This window comes from Carcharodon carcharias, chromosome 6 (assembly GCF_017639515.1).
Source record: "Carcharodon carcharias isolate sCarCar2 chromosome 6, sCarCar2.pri, whole genome shotgun sequence".
NCBI classification, from domain to species: domain Eukaryota; kingdom Metazoa; phylum Chordata; class Chondrichthyes; order Lamniformes; family Lamnidae; genus Carcharodon; species Carcharodon carcharias.
In genome coordinates this window covers 69,353,613-69,368,458 of record NC_054472.1, presented here as the reverse complement: position 1 = coordinate 69,368,458, position 14,846 = coordinate 69,353,613, and the positions used below count along the sequence as shown (strand labels likewise).

Here is a 14,846-nt window from a genome sequence, read left to right as displayed (position 1 = left end):
ATCCAAGGCTAAATACGCCATGGAGTTCGTTTTTTTCTTAAATTATTTAAGTCGAGTCGAAGATGTTCTTTCTGCTTCTTGCTGCTCATCTCCAGAGCCCTTGCTCACAGTGAGGGAAGTGGCAAGCAGGAGAATTTAAGAGGATTTAAATGGATTATAAGAGCCCAAGATCAGCACTTCTGCACATTCGGGGGCCACTCTTTCACAATCCTGAACATCTGGCTTCAAATTGAATCTGGATCTAAGGCCTTCCTTGAATGCAGGTTCAGGAGAGGGAAGCAGTGAATGGGAGATTCAGGAAGCAGGAGGTTTGGTGAGATGGTGAGTCAGGGATTGGCAGAGGTTGCAAGTCAGAGGGTCTGCAGCAAGAGGGTAGGTTAGGAAGTGGGCGAAGCCTCAAAGTCGGAGAGTAGGTGAGAGGAAAGGCCGGTTTTGACCAGGAACAGGATGTATGGTGAACATTTGAGAAGCAGGATCGTTGATGAGTAGATTCAGCAGCGAGCAGGAGGTAAGTAGAAAGTTACCATTTTTTTTTACGTTTTAAAATTTATTTTATTTTAGGAGTTATTTCATTCAACAATATAGGAATTTAGCTACATAAAGTATTTCAACGTATGAGATATAATGTTTTAATGTATTTTTGCTGATGAGGAAAGTCCTACAGAACCTAACTACAGCTTTTATATTGGTTTTAATGGGATTAGCTTAAAGTCATTTAATTTAAAGTTTCAATTTTCAGGAACACACTTTAAGTGGGGATTAATGTATCAAAGTGCTATTGCCCATTGTGAGACTTGAAAGGTTGTCATTGCTCACACCAGCTTTATTCGGTTTTTGATTGTCAGCAATAAATTAACTGAATAACATTATAAAAAAAATAAAATGTTCACTAATACACAGGTTTCTTCAGCTGGTTTATTGGAAGACATCCAGGACTGCTATTAATTCTGCTCCAAAATAAGCAGAAATGAGGGATGCTAGAAGTGACTTTGCCTATTTTTCCATCATCCTCTCCCCTCTAACAAAGACAGAACAGCTATCCCGGGAACCTATTCATAAATAGCCAAGCATCAAATTAGTCATGCGTGACTGCAACAGCATTAGGGTAGCTCAAGAAAACAGGCAACCCATGAGCTTAAAACTCAGTTACGCATTGGGAGTCCTGAACATTACAGCCTGTAATATCTGGCCATCTCCACAATCTTTTATTTATTAAACCTTTACTCAGTACTATTCAATCAATAGTTGTGACAGTTTGAAAGATTGCTGAGGACCAACAACATGTAGTTTATCATTTTAATGACAATGTGACCTGTATGAAAAAAAAATCCAAACAGCTAGAGAGGTAAAACTATTCAGCTGGAAATGTGTGGCACATTGACAACCAAGCAATGGGAAGGATAGGGTAAACTTGTTCCTTCTGTATTTTGACAGGCATTGACATTGCTTTTATAGTGGAATGGAAGGCAGCATGGAACAAGTAGGGAATGGTAATCTGCAAAGTACGGAGGGATGTAGGTCTGTGACCCAAGGATGGCTGTTACTAGTTGAAGAATTAAGAGGTAAACCACTTCCTGGTTCCGTTGGTATGTTTCCTCTGTAGACACACTAATGGATATCTCTTCCTTTGCTGGACAAGGTTTGTATTTTGTGTGAAAACAATAGCATTTATTATCTTGAAAACAAAAAGAAAAATGCTTTTTTAGATCTCCCAAAGGATGAATGTGTAAATTTCTCCAAACTACCGTAGGTCAGCAGGGGTTATATTCAAAATCTAAAATTGAAAACGCTAGAAAAGTATCAACACGCTGCAGGAACTACTAGAAGGCTCTTATGACTTCAGTAATACATTCTAGTTCAGCATTCAAAGAGAAGCAAGGCTGCATTACCATATAATCCATAAACCCTAAACAAATCCCAAAAAAATTCCTCACCCGTTATTTCCAGATCAGATGAACAATATTTTATTCATGTGGAGCTTAACATAAACCTTTCAAATCTACTGCTATAATTTTTCATTCTTACAATTCATTTTCTGATTATTAACCTTATTCTTTTTAATATCCTTGATGGTGGAGATTTTATTCTCGGAATCCAATGTGATCAACATCTCTGCCAACATTTCGCAATGTTACATTGTTGGTGTCCTCTAGGATACTTGGAACAGATTTTGAGTTAGCATGAGAGCTGCTAATGCCAGTCTAATTTTGGCTCTGTTACTTATGATGCACAAAATAAGCAGCCAAAGAAATCATTTTAAAATTGCCTCTCCCGATGTCTCAGTATGTTTTTTCAGTGTGTGCTCAAGCCACTACTGTTTACAACTTTGCCAGAATATCCAGATGCTCTTCAACACGGGGAATACTAGGTGCAGGTATGAAGGGATCAAAAAGAGAACAAGTCCATCAGCAAAGAAAATGCCTTCATTGAATACAAAGGCAAGGAAGGCCATCACCAACTGCAGCTGGAGAGATGGGTGGAACACTATCTTGAATTGTACTCTAAGGAGAACATTGTCACCGAGGAAGCTCTGGACACCATAGAGAGCCTACAGAGCTGCACATTGAACCCACAGTGGAGGAGCTTAGCAAAGTTATTGACTCGCTTGCCATCGGCAAAGCTCCAGATGCTGATACCATATGACCTGAACTTATCAAACATGGGAAACTGGCACTCCTGCAGCATTTGCACAAACTTCTCTGCCTCTGCTGGAGGGAGGGGGCAGTGTCTCAGGATATGCATGATGCAAAGATTGTAACCCGAAACAAGAACAAGGGCAAACATAGCAGTTACAACAACTATCGAGGCATCTCCCTGCTGAACAAGTGGGAAATCCATGTTGCCCTTGTCAGAGTGCAGATCCCAGCTGAATGCATCTACTCTGAATCCCAGTGTGTAATCAGAACTGGAATGTTTGCAATTGACATGAACATCTCAGTCCAGCATCTGCAAGAGAAATGCTATGAACAAAGGAGGCCACGATATCTGCCTTCAGCAATCTCACCAAGGCATTTGACCATGTGAACAGAGGCAGTCTATTTAAGCTGTCAGAGAAAATTGGTTGCCCATAGAAGCTGAACAATGTGACCTCCTCTTTCCATGACAACATGATAAGCAAGGTCAGCAATGATGGGGCAACATCGGAACCCTTTGATATCCACAGTGGTGTCAAAATGAAATAAAATGAAATAACGTTTCAAGTCCAAATGACTCTTCTTCAAAGCTTTGACGAAGAATCATACGGACTTGAAACATTAACAATGTTTCTCTGTCCACAGATGCTGTTAGACCTGCTGAGTTTTTCCAGCATTTTTTGTTTTAGTTTCAGATTTCCAGCAGCTGCAGTATTTTATTTTTATCATGGGGTCAAAATGTGTTGAGTTCTGACATTATTTTTCTCTTTGCTGTTTTCATGTCTTCAGATCATCCACAGAGAGTGTCTGCTTACATAGCAAAACTAATGGAAAGCTGTTCAGCCTTGCTTGCCTGAGATCCAAAACAAAGGTGCATCAAGTCCTCTTCAGAGAGTTGCTCTATGATGACACTGCTGCACTAGCATTCCATAATGAGGTACACCTTCAGCAGCAAATGGGCAGATGCTCTCATACCTGCAAAGAGCTTGGTTTGATCATCTGGAAGACAAAGGACATGGTCCAGGTTGTTGCCATACTGCTATCTATCAGCATTGATAATGTGACACTGAAGTTTGTTGGTAGCTTCACATATCTAGGCTCCATAATTACCCAACTTGATGCTGAAATCAACCCACTCGTCACAAAAGCTGCAACTGTTATGTCCAAGTTAAGTAAGAGGGTGTGGAACAACAGCAAGCTGACTGAGAACCCCAAACTGCGAGTCTACCAAGCCTGTGTCCTCAGTGCACTCCTCTACAGTGGTGAGACCTGGCCCTGGACAACATATATGCTAGACAGGAGAAAAACAGTTTCCACCTTTGCTGTCTTAGACAGGAAAATGTCACCAACTCAGAGGTCCTGGCACATGCCAATTCCATCAGCTAAGTCAATGATGTCTGTGCTGGCTTGGCCATGTTCATCGGATGGATGACAACAGTATAACCAAAGACCTTCCGTATGGTGAACTGGCTACTGGGTTATGATCTCCTGGGCATCCATACGTCTGCTACAAGGACACTTGCAAGTGAGATATGAAATTGGTGGACATTATTGATAACTGGGAGAGAGTCACTGATGGCCATAACTTCTGGAGGCTGACTGTACAGAAGGACACTGGAAGAGGTGAGCAGAAATGAAAAGCTCAGCTGGCCAAGAAGAGGGCTCAGATAAAACAGAGAACGGTGCACCTTTTCAGCCCACTGTCTTCCTCCACAACAAATGTAGCAAAGATTACCATGCCAGAATGTGGCTCCTGAGGCACACCAGGTGATACTTAATGCACTGTGGTGCAAATCAAGGACTCACGAGATGGGAGGCTGCCACCAACTTGAGTCATATGAACAGTTTTGTTCCCAATCTGTCCTGGATTAGCTGGGGTGATGGTCAAGGGACAACAAGCAACCTCAATGTTCCTTGTCTAAGGAGGGAAATAACACCTATAATTCACACTCTGAATCACCACCCAACAAGACCTGATGAAAGTGTACAAGTGTGGACATTAGTAAGGACAGGATTGGGGTCTTGTGAAGCCTCCATGATAGACTAGTTTATCAAGGCTCATTGTCAAAGTTCACACATGAAGAAATCACTTGAGTGAGGTACTAAGTGTGACGACTGCCTGTGAAACTGTAATGCAATATGAAGCCAAGACTTTCAGAAGGGAAGGGGAGAGCAAAGAAAATTTTAGCTTAGAAAATTGGTGAGAAGGACACATGTATCCCATGACAAATTTAGGAATGTATCCTTTTTGTTTCTACACCTCCACTGTAGTCTACCATGTAAAAGTAAAGCAAACTCTTGCATTTATATAGCATCTGCTACACCTTCACAGCTCTTCACAGTCATTGAATTACTTTTAAAATGCAATCACTGGTGCTACATAGGCAAACATGGAACTAATCTGCACAAGGTCCAACAAACAGTACATTAGTTGAATAACAAGTTAATTGTAGTTTTATTTGGTAGTGTTGGTTGAGACAGAAATGTTGGCCAGGACACCAGGAGCAGTATCTGCTTTTCTTCAAACATAACGCAATCTTTTATATCTAAACGAACCAGTGGAACAGCCCACGCTAGCCTCAGTTTAATGTCTAATTTGAAAGGCTGACAATATCAGTCATGCACTACAGTGACAGCACCCATTATGTGTTCAGACCCAGGGTTGAGGTTTTGAATCATAACCTTCTGAATTAGAGGTGAGTGCATTACCAACTGAGCCATGCTGACATTACAAACTGAAATGTATAATAAAAATATCTTTCAATGGCAGAAACTATTCCGGAAATTTGTAAACTGAAAAATACATATATTGTGATTATGTCCACATTGATATAATTACCACACCATACAAGCTTAACTTCGCTGAAATTGACTATAAACATCCTATCCAAACTTTTCTACAAAATTCCATTCCAGCCAGCTGCCTTGATGTCATTCCTGTCGTCTTCATGCAGGAGTTAATGTCAGGACATGGAAATGAAGTCTGTAATTTAAAATCTCATGGGCAACTCAGTCCAGAAGGATTGCCACCTGTTGGTCCCTGCACCAGTTAAATTAGACTTTAGTGTAAATAACACTTATTTCTGTTAGGTCTCCAAGATTTAAAGGTCTGTTTTGTCATTTTATCTCAGGATTCGTTAGCTTCTTTTCTAGAAGAGATCTTGCTGGAGGCAATGGCCTTTTGTTGAAAACACATTTGTTTACATGCTAACTATTACAAAGGTTAAGTGAGACCAAGACCTAGCCGGAGCTACTCTCTGAGATGCTTCCCAGTCACCTTCTCTCAGTAAGTGACATCACACACATATAGCTCCTCAAACACATGCTCAGTCACCATCATTAGCATTAACCCTTTACCCTACAATAGGGATTGGGGAGTTCATTTAAAGGGCACAGCTGTACAATATTAAGTCTTTCTAGAGAAATTCTGAATCAGTTTTTGTTATCTTTCTTCTGTTGCTCTGCATGAGCCTTTATGTTAATTCTTCAGTGGATTCTTTTCCTCACTACCAGCATCATTAATGCTCAATGAGAGTTAGTCATCTCAGCTGTTTGGCAGAAGTAAAGGAAGAGCAATGGATGTTAAGCACACTATGAGGTACGTTGTGCTCATCGGCATATTTCCACCTGCAGACAGAGATACTTTGGCAGGAGATCAGGACATACGTTTTATTCCTAACAGTGGCTAATGACACCAGACTTTATAACTGAGATAAAAAGAGGTGAATGCTTTTGCAGACACACCCAAATCTCAATGTGTCATACTTTAAGGTGCACCTGCATTAAAGAAACACTCATTCATGTGTGCTCTGCCCAGAGACAAGTCCTCGGCTCATTGTTTGTTAATGCTTCATCCTGAGCCATTTCCTTGGCTTTTTTTTCAATCAGTGGTTCACCTTTGCCTTCCACTCTCAGGGGCAGGGCAATGTACCTCAGCTGGACAAGGAATCAAACCTATGCTCTTGGGGTTTATACTGAACCGCACACTAGTCATCTAGCCAACGGAGTTAACCAGCCTCTAAAGAAAGCATTTTGTAGTGACAACAACTAACATTGCCTGGTAGGTTTCATCCACCAGGATGACATCAACAACATAAAATTACATAGAATTTTACAGCCCAGGAACAAGTCCTTTTTTGTATTCGTTCATGGCATGTGTGCATTGCTGGAAAAGTCAGCATTTTTTGCTCATCCCTAATTGCCATTGAGCAGGTGCTGATGAGCCACCCCCTTGAACCACTGCAGTCCATGTGGTGTGGGTACACCCACAGTGCTGTTAGGAAGGGAGCTCCAAGATTTTGACCCAGCGACAGTGAAAGAACGGTAATATATTTCCAAGTCAGGATGCTGTGACTTGGAGGGGAACTTGCAGGTGGTGATGTTCCCATGTATCTTTGCGCTTGTCCTTCTAGGTGGTAGAGGATGCAGATTTGGAAGGTGCTGTTGAAAGAACCTTGGTGAATTGCTGCAGCGCAACTTGTAGATGGTACACACTGCTGCCACTGGGTGCCAGTGTTGGAGGGGGTGAATGTTTAAGGTGGTGGACGGGGTGCCAATCAAGCAGGCTACTTTGTCTGGATGGTGTTAAGCTTCTTGAGTGTTATAGGAGCCATATTTATCCTGGCAAGTGCGGAGTATTCCATCACACTCCTGACCCGTGCCTTGTAGATGGACTGATTTTGGGCAGTCAAGAGGTGAGTTACTCACTGCAGAATTCCCAACTTCTGACCTGCTCTTGTAGCTATATTTATATGGCTAGTCCAATTAAGTTACTGGTCAATGATAATTCCTAGGATGTTGATAGTGAAGGATTCAAAGATGATTATGCCTTTGACTGTCAATGGGAGATGGTTAAATTCCTTTTGTTGGATATCGTCTTTGCCTGGCATTTGTGTGGTGGGAATGTTACTTGCTACTTATCAGCCCAAGTCTGAAGGTTGTCTAAGTATTTCTGCAATTGGCCACGTACTGCTTCAGTATCTGAGAAGTTGTGAATCATACTGAACAATGTGCAGTCATCAGCGGACAACCTAACTTTTGACCTTATGATGGAGAGAAGGTCATTGATGAATCAACTGAAGGCGGTTGGCCTAGAATACTACCCTTAAGAACACTTGGAGCTGATATGATTGGCCTCTAACAATTACATAACCGCAACCATTTCTTTGTGCTAGGTATGACTAGGTGATCAGTGGAGAGTTTGTCCCCTGATTCCCATTGACTTCAGTTTTGCTAGGACTCCTTGATGCCACACTCAATCCAATGCTGCCTTGATGTCAAGGGCAGACAATATCACTACATGCTTGAATTCAGCTCTTTTGTCCATGTTTGGACCAAGGCTGTAATGAAATCAGGAGCTGAGTGGCCCTGGTGGAATTCAAACTGAGCATCTGTGAGCAGGTTATTGCTGTGTAAGTGCCATGTGATAGCACTGTCAACGACACCTTCCATCACTTTGCTGATAATCAAGAGGAGGCTGATGGGTCAGAATTTGGCTGGATTGAATTTGTCCTGCCCTTTGTGGAGAGAATATACCTGGGTAATTTTCCACATTGACAGGTAGATGCCAGCGTGCTGCTTTTGGATAGTACATAGAGTCAAACTGGCTGAAAACTGGCATCTATGATGCTGGGGACCTCATTAGGAAGCCAAGATGGATTATCCACTTGGCACTTCTGGCTGAAGATTATTGTAAATCCTTCAACTTTGTGTTTTGTGCTGATGTTTTGGGCTCCTCAATCATTGTGAATGGGGTTAATTGTGGAGCTTCCTTCTCCAGTTAGCTGTTTAATTGTCCACCACCATTTACAACTGAATACGGCAGGACTTCACAGCTTTGATTTGATCTGATGGTTGTGGGATCACTTAGCTCTGTCTATTGCATGTTGCTTCCATTGTTTGGCACGCATGTAGTCCTGTGTTGTAGCTTCATCAGATTGGAACCTCATTTTTAGGTAAGCCTGGTGCTGCTTCTGGCATGCCCTCCTGCATTCTTCATTGAATTGGCTGAATGGTAATAGTCGAGTGAGGGAAATGTCAGGACATGACGTTACAGATTGTGGTTGAATACAATTCTGCTGCTGCTGATGGTCCACAGTGATGCAGGGATGTTCAGTTTTGAGTTACTAGGTCTGTTCTGGATCTATCCTATTCAGCACGATTGCAGTGCCACACAACATGGTGAAGGATATCCTCAATATGAAAATGGGGCTTCACCTCCACAAGGACTCTGTGCTGGTGACTCCGACCAATACTGTCAAGGACAGATGCATCTGTAACAGGTAGAATAGGGAGGGCGAGGTCAGGTAGGTTTTTCCTTGTTGGTTCCCTCACCACCTGACTCAGGCCCAGTCTGGCAAATACGTTCTTCAGAATTCAGCCAGCTCAGTCAATAGTTATGCTACTGAGCCACTCTTGATGATTGGCATTAATATCCCCCATCTAGAATACTTTCTATGCTCTTGACACCCTCAGTGCTTCTTCCAGGTGGTGTTCAACATGGATGAACACTGATTCATCAGCTAAGGGGTGGGGGTGGGTGTGTAGGGCTGGTGGTGGTGGTGGAGGTGGGTGATAATCAGCAGCAGGTTTCCTTACTTATGTTTGACCTGATGTCATGAGTCTTTCTTGAGGTCCAGAGTCAATGCCGTGGACTCTCATGGCAACTCCTTTCCGACTGTACATCAGTATGCCTCCACCTCTGGTGGATCTCCTGCCAGTGAGACAGGATAAAATCTTGGATGGTGATGGAGGTGTTCAGGACATTAGCTGTAAGTTTTGATTTGGTGAGAATGACGACATCAGGCTGTTGCTTCACTAGTCTGTGGGACAGCTCTCTTAATTTTGGCACAATGCAGGGTCGATTAGGCATGGTTTTATTTCTTCTTGACTTTTCTAAACTGTTTTGGTACAGCCGAGTGGCTTGCTTGCCATTTCAGAGGGCAGTTAAGAGTCAACCACACTGCTGTGAGTCTGGATAAGGTATGGAAGGCAGGTTTCCTCCCTAAACAACATTAGTAAGTGTCAGGCAATGACCATCTCCAACAAGAGAGAATCTAACCATCGCCCCTTGATGTTCAATGGCATTACCGACACTGAATCCCATACTATCAATGTCCTGGGGATTACTACTGACCAGAAATTGAACTGGATTAGCCATATAAATACTGTGGCTACAAGAGCAGATCAGAGGCTAGGAATCATGCAATGAGTAACTCACCTCCTGACTCCCCAAAGCCTGTCCACCATCTACAAGGCACAAGTCAGGAATGTGTTGGAATACTCTCCACTTCCCTGATGAGTGCAGCTCCAACAACACTGAAGAAGCAGTCCGCTTGATTGGCACCACATACACAAACATTCACTCCCTCCACCACCGACACACAGTAGCAGCAGTGCATACCATCTACAAGATGCACTGCAGGAATTCACCAAAACTCCTTCAATAGCACCACCCAAACCCACAACCACTACCGTCTAAGGACAAGGGCAGGAGATAGATGGGAACACCACTATCTGAAAGCTCCCCTCTAAGTCACTTAACATCCTGACTTGGAAATATATCGTCGTTCCTTCACTGTCACTAGGTCAAAATCCTGGAACTCCATCCCTAACATCACTGTGGGTGTACCTACACCACATGGACTGCAGCGGTTCAAGAAGGCAGCTCACCACCACCTTCTCAAAAGCAGCTAGAGATGGGCAATAAATGCTCTCCCTGCCAGTGAAGCCCACATCCCGTGATTGAATTTAAAAAAAGTAAACTCGATGGGTTTTTTACAACAATAGTTCTGTAGTCACTATTACTGGTGTAGCTTTTAATTCCATATTTATTTATTGATTGAACTTAAATTCCACCAGCTGCTTGGGTGGTTTTTGAACCTGTGCCCCCAGAGCATTAGCCTGGACTTCTAGATTACTTGTTCAGTAATTTTACCACTGTGTCACCTCGGCTCATTTGACTCAACTGGCCTAAATTGGTGTTTATGTTGTACACCAGCCTCCGTTCACTGTGCAAAGTATTGGTGAGACCGCACCTGGAGTACTGTGCACAGTTTTGGTCCCTTTACTTAAGGAAGGATGTAGTTACATTGGAGGTGGTTCAGAGGAGGTTCACTAGATTGATTTGAGAGATGCGGGGCTTGTCTTATGAGGAGAGATTGAGTAGTTTATGCCTATAGTTGCTAGAGTTTAGAAGGATGAGAAGAGATCTAATTGAGGTATATAAGATGCTAAAGAGGATAAACAAAATAGATGTGGAGCGGATGTTTCCCCTTGTGGGGCATTCTAGAATGAAGCGCTTTAGTTTTAGGCTAAGGGGTGGTAGATTTAAATCAGAGATGAGGAGGAATTACTTTTCTCAAAGGGTCATGAATCTGTGGAATTCACTGTCTCAGAGTGCAGTGGATGTCGGGATGCTGAATAAATTTAAAGGGGAGATGGATTTTTAATCAGTAATAGGTTGAAAGGTTATGGGGAGAGGGCAGGAAATTGGAGTTGAGGCCGTAAATAGATCAACCATGATCGTATTGAATGGCAGGGCAGACTCAAGGGGCTGAATTGCCTACTCCTGCCCCTAGTTCTTATGTTATGTCATGTTTACCCTATCAAACTCCTTCATAATTTTGAAGGATTCAATCTGGCCATATCTCAGACTTCTCTTTTCCAAAGACTGTTCAGTGTTTTCTGATAGTTTTAACCTCTTTGTTCGGGTACATTCTTGTAAATTCATTTTGTACTTTCTCCAGCCATTCTATATTCTTTTTATAATATGGAGACCAGAACTGTGCATAATACACTCAGGCATGGTCTTAGCGTATTCACACACATTGTTGAACCTACCTGGTAATAACTGTGGGAATCTGTCTTCACAGAAACCAGATAAGGACAACAGCTGACCACCTGCTGCCAGGATACCTGCTGATCACATGTATCCTTGGCCTGCAGTCCCACTGACAGTAATGGTCAGCATTGCCCTCATGCCTGCCTCCATCTTCTTGCATACATGGAACAGTGCTGACTTATAAGATAATGCCATGGAGTGGTGAACAAGGAAGATCTACATGCAACCGCTTCCTGCACCACCACTGTAGCCACCATCAAACATGAGATTGAGTGCTGAATTGTTCCATTACTTGCTTGCTTATTCGGGCTGACATATTGGGATCTCTTTACTTCTGACTGTCACTTCTCAGCCCTCTCACCTTTCAGCCTTGAAGAAAGCTAGTGATGGGTTGAAACATGCTGATCTACTTGGCTGCTATAATGGCAAGCTTTTAAACTTTGATCATATAGTGATCTAGCTCTGCCCTGTGTAAAATGGTTCAAAGATACAGGAAAGGTTTGTGCCTTTACAAAAGTCAATTATATCTATTGTAGGTAAATCAATTTACAGTAACATACACACAATACTAAATCACAGATATTCGACATTCAGGCATAAGCTGACCTCTTAGAGTACACTACACAATAAATAGAAGTGATCATTTATCAAACTCTATTGTGCACGTTTTGTGAAATTAAAGAGGAAGAATAGGATAAGGCCCATTTTTGGGTGCAGGAACCATGATGCATGACTACACGGTATGATAATTATGTTTGTATCTAAATGTGTAGTATACCTTTGAGAAGAATGTTATAAAGGAAGATCACATGATCTTGTGTAACCAGTAGAAGAGTAGTGTGGGCTACTTCTGTAGTAAGTAGTCAGAAGAAGGGAGATAGGTTTTGATGTGAAAGCACACGTGTCGCTGCTAAGTACCTTTGTAAATAAACAGAACGTATTCCACCTAAGAAGTGTCTCCTGATCGACCATCTACAGCACCAACTCAGCTATCCCGCAACAAGCATGCAACTGGAATTCTCAAGTCCTAACAAACTGGTGACGAGGATAAAACAAGCATAAAGTGAGGATAAAGTGAAGATATAACAAACTGGTGATGAGAGAAAAATAAGTCAACAAAAAAAAAGTCAAGAGAAATTAAATCGGGCTGCACCTCGCACAATAATTGTAAGTAGAAGTTCCATTCAAGTTGTCAAAGCAATCTCCTCATAGAATGTCACAATTTGGAAGGATTGATCCTTTTGATCCAGCCACAGATGATTGGCCTCATTATGTTGAACGCCTCACTTTTTTTCCCAAGTGAAAAAGAGATTATGGGGGATGAGAAGAAGTGAGCAATCCTCTAATCTACATTTGGGAATAAAGTCTACAGCTTAATTTGAACTTTGATGGCACCCAATGCCCCAGATTCAAAAAATTTTGATGAATTGGTGGACCTCGTGAAGGGTCATTATCAGGCAAAACCCTCGGTAACAATGCAATGTTTCAAGTTTAATTTATGAAGTAGAGACCCAGGGGAGATGGTTGCTTGTTGTGTGATAAATTTGAAGCAGTTAATAGAACATTGCGAGTTTAGTACATCTTTAAACGACATGCTCAGAGATCGTTTAGTGTGCGTTATGAATGAGGACACGGTCCAGAAGAGATTACTGTCCGAAACAAATTTGGATTTTAAGAAGGCACTAAAGATAGCACTGGCCATGGAAAACAAAGTAAGGGATTCAAAGCCATGCAGGGAGCACAAAATGTCTTCCACTTTGGGCAGGAAGCCCCAGCCAAAAGGGGCGTGAAAATGTAAGACTCTGCCGAGAAGCAAGAAACAGCCACACTAGCAGAAAATTAAAAAAGAAATGACTTAGGAATAATTGCAGTAGAGGTGGAAACAAGCAATCTTATAATAATTGGCAGTTTAAAAAAATCAAACGTGTTTATTGTCATCAAAACAGATACATCATGAGACAGTGCAAGAAAAGAATCAGGCAGACTTTCAAACAAAAGAAAAAACCCATGAGATCTACAGTGTAGAAGAGCCTGAAGCAACAAATTCAGATATTTACTTGTTATTTAATTTAAAGGTTAGAAAAACAGAACCAATATATGTAACGGTAAAGGTAAATGGCAGACCTATTAGAATGGAAGTGGACACAGAAGCTTCCACTACAGTAATTGGTGAATACACCTTCAAACATCTAAATTATGAGGAACATCAATTAAATTTGGAAGAAGCCAAATTAAAATTAAAAGAAACCAAATTAAAAACATACACAGGTGAAGATATCCAAGTCAAAAGCATAAGCAGAGTTACTGTCCATTATGGAAGCCAATCAGCAAAACTGGCAGTGTTGGTATCGAAAGGCAGAGCACCAAGTCTTCCAGGGCGAAACTAGCTGAGGGAAATCAACATTGACTGGCCACTGAGATTCCAACAGGAAACTGGAAACATTCCTGTTTTGGAAAAGGAGTGTGTAAGTACTCAACACCCTGAAGAAAAGAAGGTTATCTTAAGTCAAAACATGGTAGAACAGCAAAAGGAACTGGAAGAGACCATGCTTGATGACAGAGTTTGAGACAAGGTGAACAACCTTCAAAAGGAAAAAGAAAATCTGCTGAAAGACCCTCTCACACTACAAGATTCCCTCAGGTCTAAGTTTGTACCTCTAGAAAAGTATGAAAAGAAACCGAGAATTCAGCACTTCTCTGAGTAAACTGAAGGATGCGTTGGCAGAGAAGACACAACAATGCTCAATTTTCTAGGAGGCAGCAAACAAATGCAAAAAAGGAAAATAAAAGAATTGGAAGAGCCGAAGTATGAGCTATATGAAGCCAAAGAGGTTTTTGAGGCAAAAGTTGCAGAACTTTCTAAGAAGCAGACTGATGATAAAATTCTGGGAGACTCAACCACTGAGTTCACTCAAGTCGAGCTTACATCTGAGAGTGGTCTGGCCAACATTGAAGTCGAAAAGAACGCCGAGGTTAAAGTCTGCGCTGGAAAGAAGAAAGCCCATCGAAAGAAGATACAGAATCACTAATAGAGCTTTAATCCTGGCAGCATACTTTTGTACATAGGCCTGGAAATCAAATTGAAAACGCCAATGCACTTGGCTATTTGCCTTTACAAGAAAATGATGAAAATGTCCTAGTTCCACAAGAATTTGTTTTATTGTTAAATTTCTTAGATTCAGCGCTGGTGTGTGCTAGGCAGATCAGAGACGGGACAAGTCGGGACCCAGTCCTATCTCAAGTACAAGAACATGTGCTTCATGGCTAGTCACAAGAGCCTGAATCTGACTAAATGAAACTGTACTTCAGCAGAAGGCATGAAATAACCAGCTAGGATGGTATCTTATTGTGGGGAGCACGAGTGATAGTTT

The 14,846-nt window shown here is 41.8% G+C and overlaps 1 long non-coding RNA gene across 1 annotated transcript; it reads left to right on the top strand.

The window, feature by feature from the left end:
• The first annotated feature begins 2,797 nt into the window (after positions 1-2,797).
• LOC121279332 lies at positions 2,798-4,065 on the top strand. Its single transcript, XR_005943365.1, has 2 exons — positions 2,798-3,119; positions 3,423-4,065. It is a non-coding gene; the product is annotated as an uncharacterized LOC121279332 (long non-coding RNA).
• The last annotated feature ends 10,781 nt before the right edge of the window (positions 4,066-14,846 follow it).